This window comes from Bos mutus, chromosome 9 (assembly GCF_027580195.1).
Source record: "Bos mutus isolate GX-2022 chromosome 9, NWIPB_WYAK_1.1, whole genome shotgun sequence".
Taxonomy (NCBI): Eukaryota; Metazoa; Chordata; class Mammalia; order Artiodactyla; family Bovidae; genus Bos; species Bos mutus.
The window spans coordinates 84,344,657-84,357,211 of NC_091625.1; the positions used below are offsets into that span (position 1 = coordinate 84,344,657).

Consider the following 12,555-nt stretch of genomic DNA (forward strand, 5'->3'; position numbering starts at 1 on the left):
ATTAAAATCTGGAGTTACTATAAGGGAAACCTGGTACTGAGATACTAAGCCTGCCTCAGGGTTAGGTGAACAGCATCTTAAACTCCAACATTAGAATGAGATCCCTGATGGTGAACAAGATGGACCTAGGTTAGTAGCAACCAGAGAACCCAGGTAAACTGAACTCAGTCTTCTCTGTGTACCTGCTCAGTCATTAAGTCGTGTCCGACTCTTTGCAACCCTGTGGACTGTATCTCACCAGGCTCCTCCATCCATGGGATTTCCCAGGCAAGAATACTGAAGTGGGTTGCCACTTCTTCCTCCAGGGAATCTTCCTGATCCAGGGATCGAACCCATGTCTCCTGTGTCTTCTGCATTGGCAGGCAGATTCTTTACCTCTGAGCCACTTGGGAAGCCAGTCTTGTCTAGAGGAAAGCAATTCAATTATAATCCCAAGGATTTCCATAGATCATGAAATCATCATAAGAAAGGAGACAGCCTGCCTCAGGAATGAGTCAGCAGAAAAAGAAAAACAACATATTTAATCCCTGATAACTTCAAATTGTAGAATTATCAGCTATAAAAAATGAAATCATTTCAAATAAAATATTAAAAGAAAGAAAGAATAAATTGAAAAAAAAAGAAGCAGCCACTATGGGATTATTTTCAAAAGATCAGGTAACTTTTAAAAATACAGTTTTTAAAATAAAAACATAATCATTGACATCATAAAGTTCCTCAGTAAATAAATCAACAGCTTAGATAAAGCTGAAGATAGAATTAGGAAATTAAAAGATCACCCTAAAAGAATTACAAGGAATGAAGCAGACAGAGAAAAGACAATGCAACGTGTGTGGTGGTGGTGGCAGGGCGGGGGTAGGGGGCGGGGCAGGGGTGGGGAGACTAGATAATCAGACATAAAGAAATGAATGAGAATGTCTCATAAAGTAATAATAGATTGTAGGAGAGGAAACAGTCAAAGAAATAATGTATAAGAATTTCCCAGAACTGATAAAAGATTCTGGAGATATACGTGAAAGATATCCATTCCTACACATATTGTAGTAAAAGTTCAGAAGATTACAGCTTAAGAGATCTAAAAAATTGCCATTTCTTCTGCAAAGCAATGATAATTAGTCTAGAAGCAGACATTGAATAGCCACAATAAAAGCCAGTAGTCAAGAAATTATTTCAAGAAAATAACTGTCAACCTATTTTGATTCCATTAAAATTTCTTCAAGATTGAGAGTGAATGAAATAGTGGATTAAATATATTTTCAAGCATTTTCTATGAGCAAAATCTGAGAGAAAAACAGTGTGCTTTCATGAGAAATTTCTAAAAGATATACTGCTGGGGGGAAAAAAAAATGATCCCAGAAGGAAGATCTAAGAAAAGTGAGAAGAAATTGGTAAACATATAGATAAGTCTATATAAACTTTGTCTTACAAAATAATAAATAAAATGTCTAAGGAAATTAAATGATAGAACTTAAAGAGTAATAGCAGCGACGTCAGAATAGACAACTAGAAAAATTGGTTCAAAACCCTGGTGTTGTTCTGAAAGGGGAGCGTATAAATGGTTGATTAAACTTAGTTATTGTTAAGTTAGTGGACACCCCTTAAAATGTCAAAATTTTAAAATACGTTAGGATATATCATTTCTAGTCAGTAAAGTGAGAAAATCGAATAATAAAACAAGCAAATTTGAAAGTAAAAGAAAAAAATAAAGGAAGAGAAAGAAACATAGTAGAAATTAAGATTATAGAAATAAGTAAATATATGACTAATCACAATATTTATGTTATACTCTAAACCTGCCACTTAAAAATAGAATTTTAAGGCCAGATAAGCATAATTCCATATCAGACAAACCTAAAAATGTAAAGAGAAAAGGACTGAAAGATATGTCCAACAAATAGCTCAAAGAAAGCTGGGAAGAATTATATTAATATAATAAAAATAGTCTTTAAGATAAAAAACATAAATTAGGAGGAAAAGTGATACTATCTGGTTTCAAATTATCAGTAAAATTGAACAACTAGATAGGTAGTAATGGCTCTATCTCAAATTACACAAAGCAAAACAGTCAAGAACTCCAGAAAAAAATGACAAATCGTCATAATAAAAATTAAAATGAAACACATCTTTTTCAATTACTGATAGTTCAAGCAGAAAAAAGTTTATAAAATATGAATGTTTTGGACTACCAATCTTGATTTAATGTTGATAGATGACAGATTTCTTAGCACACATGATACACTTCTCAAAATTGAATATATTAATCCATAAAACAAGACTTATCTTACATATATAATACATATCCTTGTGTGAACATATATATGCTCTACATTATACAGAGAGAATATATGTGGTGTATGTTTTTGTGTGCTTACATATGTATTACATTCTCTAGCCACAGTGAAATTAAACCAGAAATCATATTTAAGGAGATGAGTTTTTAATATCATCTCATGAAAAATGAAATGAAAAATTTCCAACACACATGAGTAAATGAAGGAACGTATAGAATGCTCATGTATCATGCATCAAGCTTCAGTGATTATTCAACTCATAGTCAATCTTTTATCATGTATACATCCACTCCCATCTGAATTTTTCTGAAGCAAATTCATCCATAAATACTTGCAACCTTATAAAGGAAGGACTTTTTTCTTTAACATAACCATAATACCATTATACATATTTTAAAATACATAAAATTCCTCAAATGTCCAGTCAGTGTTCATATTTCCTTAATTATCTTACAGTTTTTCTTAGTTTATTCAAATGAGGATCCAAACAAGGATCATACATTGTATTTGATATATATGTTAAGTCTCAAGTAGATACTTATTATTAACAATCCATGTGATTGGAATTCTAAAAACACACTCCAAATAACTCATAGATTATAGAAGAAATAAAATTGGAACATTGAAAATACTTGTAACTGAACAAAGAGCAAAATGCCAGCATAGTTTTACTTTAAAATGCAATGAAAGCAATCATTTGAGGAAAACTTTATGCTTTAGTGCTTTTATTAGAAGAATAAATGGTGGAAATTAATGATTTAAACATCTAACTTAAGAATTTGGGTGGGAAGGCAGAATGATAGACTATAAGCAAAGAAAACAGAAAGGAATTTAAAGAAAGAATGGACTACTGAAACAGGAAACTAAAATACAACACAAGATCAAGGTGATGGAATACAGTGAAAGTGAAGTCGCTCAGTCGTGTCTGACTCTACGACCCCATGGACTGTAGCCTACCAGACTCCTCAGTCCATGGAATTTTCCAGGCAAGAGTACTGGAGTGGATTGCCATTTCCTTCTCCAGGGGATCTTCCCAACCCAGGGATCAAACCCGGGTCTCCCGCATTGCAGGCAGATGCTTTACCGTCTGAGCCACCAGGGAAGCCCTTGATGGAATAAAGATAGCCCCAATTCTTTGACACTCATCCCATTGATAGGAGGGCTGTATATTGTCACCCTGCTTATTTAACTTATATGCAGAGTACATCATGAGAAACACTGGACTGGAAGAAACACAAGCTGGAATCAAGATTGCTGGGAGAAATATCAATAACCTCACAGATATGCAGATGACACCACCCTTATGGCAGAAAGTGAAGAGGAACTAAAAAGCCTCTTGATGAAAGTAAGGTGGAGAGTGAAAAAGTTGGCTTAAAGCTCAACATTCAGAAAACGAAGATCATGGCATCCGGTCCCATCACTTCATGGGAAATAGATGGGGAAACAGTGGAAACAGTGTCAAGACTTTATTTTTGGGGGCTCCAAAATCACTGCAGATGGTGACTGCAGCCATGAAATTAAAAGACGCTTCCTCCTTGGAAGGAAAGTTATGACCAACCTAGATAGCATATTCAAAAGCAGAGACATTACTTTACCAACAAAGGTCCGTCTAGTCAAGGCTATGGTTTTTCCTGTGGTCATGTCTGGATGTAAGAGTTGGACTGTGAAGAAGGCTGAGCGCCGAAGAATTGATGCTTTTGAACTGTGGTGTTGGAGAAGACTCTTGAGAGTCCCTTGGACTGCAAGGAGATCCAACCAGTCCATTCTGAAGGAGATCAGCCCTGGGTGTTCTTTGGAAGGAATGATGCTAAAGCTGAAACTCCAGTACTTTGGCCACCTCATGTGAAGAGTTGACTCATTGGAAAAGACTCTGATGCTGGGAGGGATTGGGGGCAGGAGGAGAAGGGGACGACAGAGGATGAGATGGCTGGATGGCATCACTGACTCCATGGACGTGAGTCTCAGTGAACTCCAGGAGTTGGTGATGGACAGGGAGGCCTGGCATGCTGCGATTCATAGGGTCGCAAAGAGTCGGACACGACTGAGGGACTGATCTGATCTGATTTCTCCTTCCCTTAAATCTTTGTTCTGCGACTGCTCTGACCAAGAGTAGAGTAGAAGTGACGCTTTGCCAGCTCTAGGTCTAGCCTTCAAGAGGATATGTGATTTCCACTTCCTGTAGAACATTCTTAGTGTTCCAAGCTACAATGTAAGAAGTGCAGACTGGAGAGGCCTTGTGGAGGAGTCCTGTGCTATGTAAATAGAGGGAGAAACCCAACTGAGTTCATCCCTGTAGTTTTCCTTGCCGAGGCATCGGGCTCGTGAGTGAAGCTATCTTGGACTCTCCAGACCAGACCAAGAGCCAACTGAATACTACCAAGTAAACCCAGTCAAAACCACATGATGCAAGAGAATGAGCCAGGAAGACTCTCCCTGAATCCTTGACCTGCAATAAGTTTTGAAGGTTGTTACATAGCAAAAGATGATAAGAGTAATAAACAAAGTCAAAAGTTGATGCCTTGAAAAGACTAAAAAATTTGTCTGTAATCTCTAATGATATTTGTTAAAGGGAAAAAAAGAATAAAACATTTAAAAAAAAGAAACAAAGGGCTTGGTTGCTAACTAGACATATCATGGGGTGCATTTTGCAATATACACAAATATCAAATCATTACGTTGTACATAAGAAACTAATATTATATATCAATTATACCTCAATCGATTAAAAAAAGACTATATATCAGATTATATGCCAAGGAGGTGACTCTGGATTAAAGCCTTGAGGCAGGATTAAGACAATGTGATGTGGTAGAACAAACAGTTGTTTGAGGTTTGAATTCTTCCACTAAATAACTTTGGGAAAGTTATTTAAATCTATTAGACCTAAGTTTGGGCTTCCTAATAGCTCAGTTGGTAAACAATCCACCTGCAATGCAGGAGACCTGGGTTCGATCCCTGGGTTGGGAACATCCCCTGGAGAAGGGAAAGGCTACCCACTCCAGTATTCTGGCCTGGAGAATTCCATGGGCTGTATAGTCCATGGGGTCGCAAAGAGTGGGACATGACTGAGTGACTTTCACTTTCACTTGCAGACCTCAGTCTGGTAAAAACAGACTAACTAAAGCTCCTTCCATAATTTTAATTCTTTGACATTGTGATTTTTTCATAATAAATTTATTCTCTGCTCTTTATAGGGCTGTACTTAAGAAATGATGAATTTAGGGTAAGGAGTAAGTTCAGTTCTGGAGGTAACCAATACTACTTGTTCTCTTTGCTTAAAGAGGGGAAAAATTTTGGAGACTAACCTGCCTTTTTTTTTCTTTTTACAGAATTTCACTATGTCTATTCAAGTTCTTTTTGTGTTAATAAGTCAATAAACATATTATACTAAATTCACACACACAAAAGTTTATTTCCTAAAATAAAAGAAGTATCACGTTAGCTAGTTTGATAGGCATAGCTTATGAAGAAAGAACTAGTTTTTATCCTTATATATTCTGTACAAACATTGTATACTAAATTCTTGTTTTTTTTAAAGATTTTACAAGACTTTGAGACTCCTACAAATGACTCATGCTACAGTATGACATGGAATTCAGGTGCATTTAAGTGCTTAATGAAAATATGGCCATAACTTTTATTATACTTGGCACTTCATTTTCAACTATAACTTAAAAGTTATATGAAAAGTGAAGGAAAGTGAAGTTGCTCAGTCGTGTCCAACTCTTTGTGACCCCACGGACTGTGGCCTACCGGCTCCTCCATTCATGGAATTTTCCAGGCAAGAGTACTGGAGTGGGTTGCCATTTCCTTCTCCAAGGGATCTTTCCAACCCAGGGATCAAACCCAGGTCTCCCATATTGCAGGTAGACGCTTTACCATCTGAGCCACAAGGGAAAATTATTGGTTTTTAACATGGTTTTTAACAACCAACATAGTTGGTTTTTAACATGAAATTTAGTTGATGAAGTTTTCTAGCAAGTTAAATTTCTTCTGATATTTTGGAATGATTTTGAAGCATATGGATAGAGGGGGTGGAAAGGGCCTTAGTTCCATCAAAATGTTCTAGCTTATCACCTTAGAGCAAATAAAAAGCTATACCATGCTTTCAGCTTAGTTTCTGGCAACAAAGTTTATTAGTTTAAATGCCTTTTCAAATCCCCAACTATTTTTATCTCAATTCTGAAATATAGTGTACAAAAAAGAAAGTTAGACCAGTTGACATAATGAACAGGTTAAAGGCTCCAATGAAAACATTAGGCCATTGTAAAAAAGATATCATTAGGATTTTTTGAAATCTCATTTTAAATCAGCAAAACTATTTCACATATTCAGTTGTTTTCTAATAAGGATAAATATCTGCATGATAAAATTAAGAAACATCTATGATTTAATGTATACAATATAAACATGAGAAACATCATACTCACTAATAGATACAGATACCTCTTACTCTGAACATAGACTATGTAAAACATCTTTAAATAGATAGCTAAATAATATGATATATTTATGTAAGAGTTCTTCACATTCTTATTAAAATTAAGATTAGGGCATCAATCTTGACTTTATCCATTACTATTTCAAAAAAGAAAACCCTAGCTACATGCTTTTTTATTTCAAAGTGTCTTCTTTATCTTTGTGAGCTAGCTAGGTATCAGCTACAAGGCATTAATAATTCCTTTCTTTCCAGGTTATTTTTAGACTGCTTTAGCTTTATTAAGATGTCTACCAAATGCTAAAACGTTAAATAATGAGCTTTCTCTTCTATGCCTACCCCATATATAGGAGATTTCTTGTTTCAAACCTCAGTGCACACATGTAAACACAATTACTCAAAACAAGGCAACAAGTGAGAAGCAGGATTAAAATAAGAACTCAGACATTCTAACTCACAATCCAGCATTCAACCCCCTAGAACTTGCTGTTTTCTTTTGTCCTCTTTGCTGTAAACCAAGATACTTGTTCTTTAGCAGGGTGTTTCTGCTGCAAATCCAGTTGCTACTGCATTATGCAATGAAGTCAGAAGCCTGAGCTGGTGACATCAATATAGGTTGCTATGGTAACTCTTTCCATAAGTATTACAGGTTCATTGTAGGCTCAAAAAAGAGGACTTCAGCAGAGTAGCAAAATAGCTGGCATTATTCAGCCTAAATTACAATAGTAATTGATGCAAAAAAATGTCTTACACTAGCTATAGTAAATGCAGATTTTTATATTTGATTTATGTCATTCTTAAAAGTCATTTTCTAATCTTTTTAAAGAAATGAAAATTATTCAAAAGAAATAACATTGCCACTGACCTTCTGATATAAGAAATCCACATGACCCAGGCAGAAGAGAGCACTACAGTAACACAGCTAATTATTCCATGCATTGTGTCATTCCAGAAGTCAAGTAATGTTATACATTATCTGTTATGAATACACTCATAATTGCATGATTCCAATCCAGTTTTCTCATTACAGACATTATAAGAAGGTCCCACAGAGCTGTTTGTATGAAAGCAATTTTAGATAAGTTTTCCCAATGAATGTGCCTATTTTTAACCAAACAATAGAAAAAAAAATCACCTTTTTATTGCACATGTTTATCCCTATTTCCCCAGAATATCTTTGCTAACACCTCAGTTTTAATGGTTAAATCCATCTCCCTGTGTAGGAGACATTGGGAAATATTCTTTCTCCATTACATTCTTTTCACCTGAATTTGAAGCACATGGCTGCTGGTTGCAAAGCCAGAATTCCTTTCTTCCATAGCTCCTTTTCTTTATCATCTATCATCATCAACATGAGGATTTTAGTTCAAGTCTGCAATCATGCTCGAGCACAGCAGAGGGGTTGAAATGTGTCACACATGAGGTATAAGAAGCATAAGACACAATCCTTTCCATGAAAAGTTCACACTTATAGTAACAGCAACAACTTTAATAATATTTACTTAGTACCTGCCATGTGCCAGACACCGTCCTAAGCACTTTATATCCATTTGCTCATTTAATTTTTACAACAATTGGGAAGAGAAGGAGTTACTATCCCATTTTTCTGCATTAGAGAATTGAAGCTCAGGGAGATAGAGTCACTTGCCTGAAGTCACAGACATAGTTAGGAACACTGCTGGCATTTGCACTTAGATCTGAGTCCAAATACTAATGATCTTTTGACAGAAATTAAGGAAATTTCTTGTTACTGTGGTAAAATTGAAAATTGCATCATAATCCTACTGAGAAAAATCCCACCCATATACTTCACTGAAGAAGAAAGGCAATGATAGTCTTCAGAGTGGCTTCATAAATACTTTTGATGACTGACTTTCCTGTTTTTGTAACACTCAGCAGTTCAGAAAGTGTTTGTCTGAAGACATTTTTATTCCCTTAGGTTATAAATGAAAATATCTCTCAAAAAGATTGGTCTATAAGTTTTCTTAGACAGTTGCATTGATATTTTCATATACTCCAAGCTACTGGACTATTTTCAGCTCAGATAAATATATTAATAATGTGTACAGTGTGAAGCTATTTACAAATCATACTAAACATTCACCCATTCAGCACATATTCATTGAGCCACTATTATGAGTCAGGCACTGTGCAAAATATTAGATATGAAACTACAACAGAAAAATGAAGTGGTCCACAAATTAAAGATGCACACGATATAAAATGAGAAAGAGTCATTGATCAAAGAACAACATAATAAATGTAAAATAAGGACAGTGTCCAGACAGCAAATAAGAAAGGCTGATATAGATAATCTAAACATTCAGCCTTGAGTAGTGTACAGAAAACAAAGGGAACACAAAGAAGAAGGAAGAAAACAATAAAAGAAAAAGAGAACCTAGGGAAATGTAATGCAACATACGACAGGGACGTCAAATGGCCAACCTGGTTCTTTGAAAAGATAAATAAAATTGACAAACCTTTAGCAAGGTTGACCAAGAAAACAGATGCAAGGCAAAAGTAAACAACATTTGAAATGACAAAGGGAACACAATTAGAGCTACAACAGAGATTAAGAAAGAAACAAGATACCATGAACTTTATGTCAATACATTTGAAAGCATAGATAAGGGGAACAAACAAAATTGATCAAGAAGAAACTTTAATAGACTGAGAAACACCAAAGAAACTGAATTAGAAATATAAAGACTTCCCAGATCAAAAGCATGGATGGTGTTACAGGTAATGCTATCAAAATTGAAGAATAGATAATTCTAATCTTACAAAGTCTTCTAGATAATTTTTAAAAGAGGGAAGTATTCAAATGAATTATTTTATGAAGTTAGTATTAATATAACTTGATTAAAATAAAAAACTCAACAAGAGTAGTATAAGAAAAGAAAAATAAAGAACACTATCTCCCATGAACATAAATATAAAAGTTCTAAATAAAGTACAAAATCTAGCAAGTGTAATAAAATCCTGTATCCCTCTTCTTCTACCAAACTCAACCATTAATTGGCCTTTTGGATCTATTATTCTCTACTTCTTATTTTACATTTTAGTAATAATACTGAACTGTGGCATTTCCATGGACATACCTTACATTTCTCACCTCTGTGCCTTTCCTGATAATACTTTTTCCTGATAATACTTCTTCTACCTTGACGTCCATTCCTCATTTAACTAGATAATTCTTATCTTCTAAAAATCACCTCATCTCTTTCTCCTTCTGGCCTGAACTTTTTCTTATGATTTACAGATAGTACAAAGTATTTTCGGAGAAGGCAATGGCACCCCACTCCAGTATTCTTGCCTGGAAAATCCCATGGACGGAGGAGCCTGGTAGGCCACAGTCCATGGGGTTTAAGAGTCGGGCACGACTGAGCGACTTCACTTTTTTCACTTTTCACTTTCATGCATTGGAGAAGGAAATGGCAACCCACTCCAGTATTCTTGCCTGGAGAATCCCAGGGACAGGGGAACCTGGTGGGCTGCCATCTATGTATTTTAATGGATGTCTTTCCCACAGAGAACCATATGGTTACAGATTATGTGGTTTTCATCTTCTGCTGCTGCTGCTGCTAAGTCACTTCAGTCGTGTCCGACTCTGTGCGACCCCATAGAGGGCAGCACACCAGGCTCCCCCATCTCTGGGATTCTCCAGGCAAGAAACTGGAGTGGGTTGCCATTTCCTTCTCCAATGCATGAAAGTGAAAAGGGAAAGTGAAGTCGCTCAGTCATGTCTGACTCTTAGCGACCTGTGAACTGCAGCCTACCAGCCTCCTCCATCCATGGAATTTTCCAGGCAGAGTACTGGAGTGGGTTGCCATTGCCTTCTCCGTTTCATCTTCTAACCCTTGGCTATTGACATATACATGGAACGAAACTAAATCTTCTAAATCAACTGCATGAAGTCTGTGTTTTGACCATATAATCAGTCTTATGAACTAACTGAATGACCTTTATTTGGTTCTTCAGCATCACCTATATTCATAAAATCCACTTCTTACATTTTCTTTTATTTTGTATATAAAAATGAGATGATCATATGATTTTTAGCCTTAATTTTGGTAATGGGATGTATCATGGTGAGTGATCTAAGCAAGCTGAATCATTTCTTGCATACCTGGAATAAGTCCCACTGACCCTGGTATATGATCTTTTTAAAGTACTGTTGAATTTGATTTGATAATATTTTGTTGAGGCAGAGTGTCACCTGTTAATCATTATGTTATAGTTAACATTTTCAGAGATTATATTTTCTTCTGTGGCTCAAGGAATAGATTCAGTATAAATTACCTGGAAAATTGAGTTTTTAGTTAACCTCACATAATCTCAGGTTCTTGCATGATGTAAATCCAACCTCTTTCTCTCCGTAAATGTATCCAGAGGCAAAAAGTCATCCAGGAAGTCTGTTTGAGAGGAAAGTGAATGAAAAGGACTAGAGAAAAAGCATGGTTCTAGCACGGTAGAGGCTTTTGGTTTTGTAATAGCAAAATAAACTAAGTGGCACTATTAAGGGTTGAACTTGTGTCACCCCAAAATAGATATTGGAAAAGGAAATGGCAACCCACTTCAGTATTCTCGCTTGGACAGAGGAGTCTGTCGGGCTACAGTCCATGGGGTCACAAAAGTGTCAGGCATGACTTAGTTACTAAACAACAACAAAATAGATAAGGTAGAGTTTTTACCTCCAGTACCTCTGGATTGCAACCTTATTTGGAAGTAGGGTCTTTACAGAGGTAATCAAGTTAAAATAAGGTCATTAGGATTGACTCTAAATCAATATATTAATAACTGAAGTCTTTTTCCCAATAGGAAACCTGGAGAGAGAGACATTTCACAGAGCAAAGATGATATGAAGGAAGAATGCCATGTGAAGATAAAGGCAGAGATTAGGGTAATGCATCTACAATGCAAAGAATGTCAAAAATTGTCAGCAAATCACCAGATCCTAAGCGAGAGGCCTGGAATATTCTGTTCAAGAACGCTCAGAAGGAACCGACCATACTCACACCTTGATCTTAATGTTTACCCTCCAGAACTGTGAGACAATAAATTTCTCTTGTTTAAGCAAAGCCTCCCAGTTTGTGGTACTTTGTTACAACCCTAAAAAAATAGTATGAGTATCTTCAAGAAATCTGAGAACAAATCTGAACTTCTTGCTTAATGAGTAAAGCAATTCCCAACACTTTCTTCCATTGGGTTCCACATTGATAGAGCCAGTTCACAATGAAAATAGCTAGATCAAACCTCTACCTGTGATTTTATAGCCTCATAGGGAAAATTTGCAAATAATTTTGCATAGATATTATACCTGGTGTTTCCTAATGTGTTGCTAAAAGAAGATGAATCTTTTTTTCTGGAAAGAATGTGTCCCTTTCTGCCAGAAGACTGACACCTGATTCCTAAAAGATCATTACATTTTTTTTTAAATTCTTGGATTCTAAGACACATCTAAATACTCAGAATGGATTGTTTACCCATCACTACATAGTTAGGTTCGCATAAAAACATTCTCAAATACCAGGAAAGTGTTTTATTTTAACAACAATTAATAATTCATCTGTCTAAGGAGTCTGATGGGAAGCACAGTGGAAGATTCTTACCAAGGTTTTGGAAGAAGACAAAAACATGACATGAGTCACAGTTGGGATCTAGATTAATAACCACATTAGCAAGGAATATACAGAACTGAAAAGTTAAACATTTGTTATATTCTTGAGTAAACGGAGAATGTGAATAAAATGTATTAATGTTGAACACTGCAGTTCCCTTTAGGGGAAAAGGCAAGAATAAATATGCTCCTCTAAACTTACTTTT

The 12,555-nt window shown here is 35.7% G+C and overlaps 1 long non-coding RNA gene across 6 annotated transcripts in view; it reads right to left on the minus strand.

The window, feature by feature from the left end:
* Positions 1-12,555, minus strand: part of LOC138989179 (uncharacterized) — a 274,790-nt gene that overhangs the window by 214,800 nt on the left and 47,435 nt on the right. For 3 of the 6 annotated variants that reach the window (XR_011465404.1, XR_011465401.1, XR_011465402.1), the window contains exon 6: positions 11,032-11,144. This is a non-coding gene — a long non-coding RNA (uncharacterized lncRNA). Of the gene's footprint in view, positions 1-182; positions 405-441; positions 479-11,031; positions 11,145-12,555 lie in introns of those variants that run through there. The other 3 variants (XR_011465405.1, XR_011465400.1, XR_011465403.1) reach the window with 2 other exon arrangements.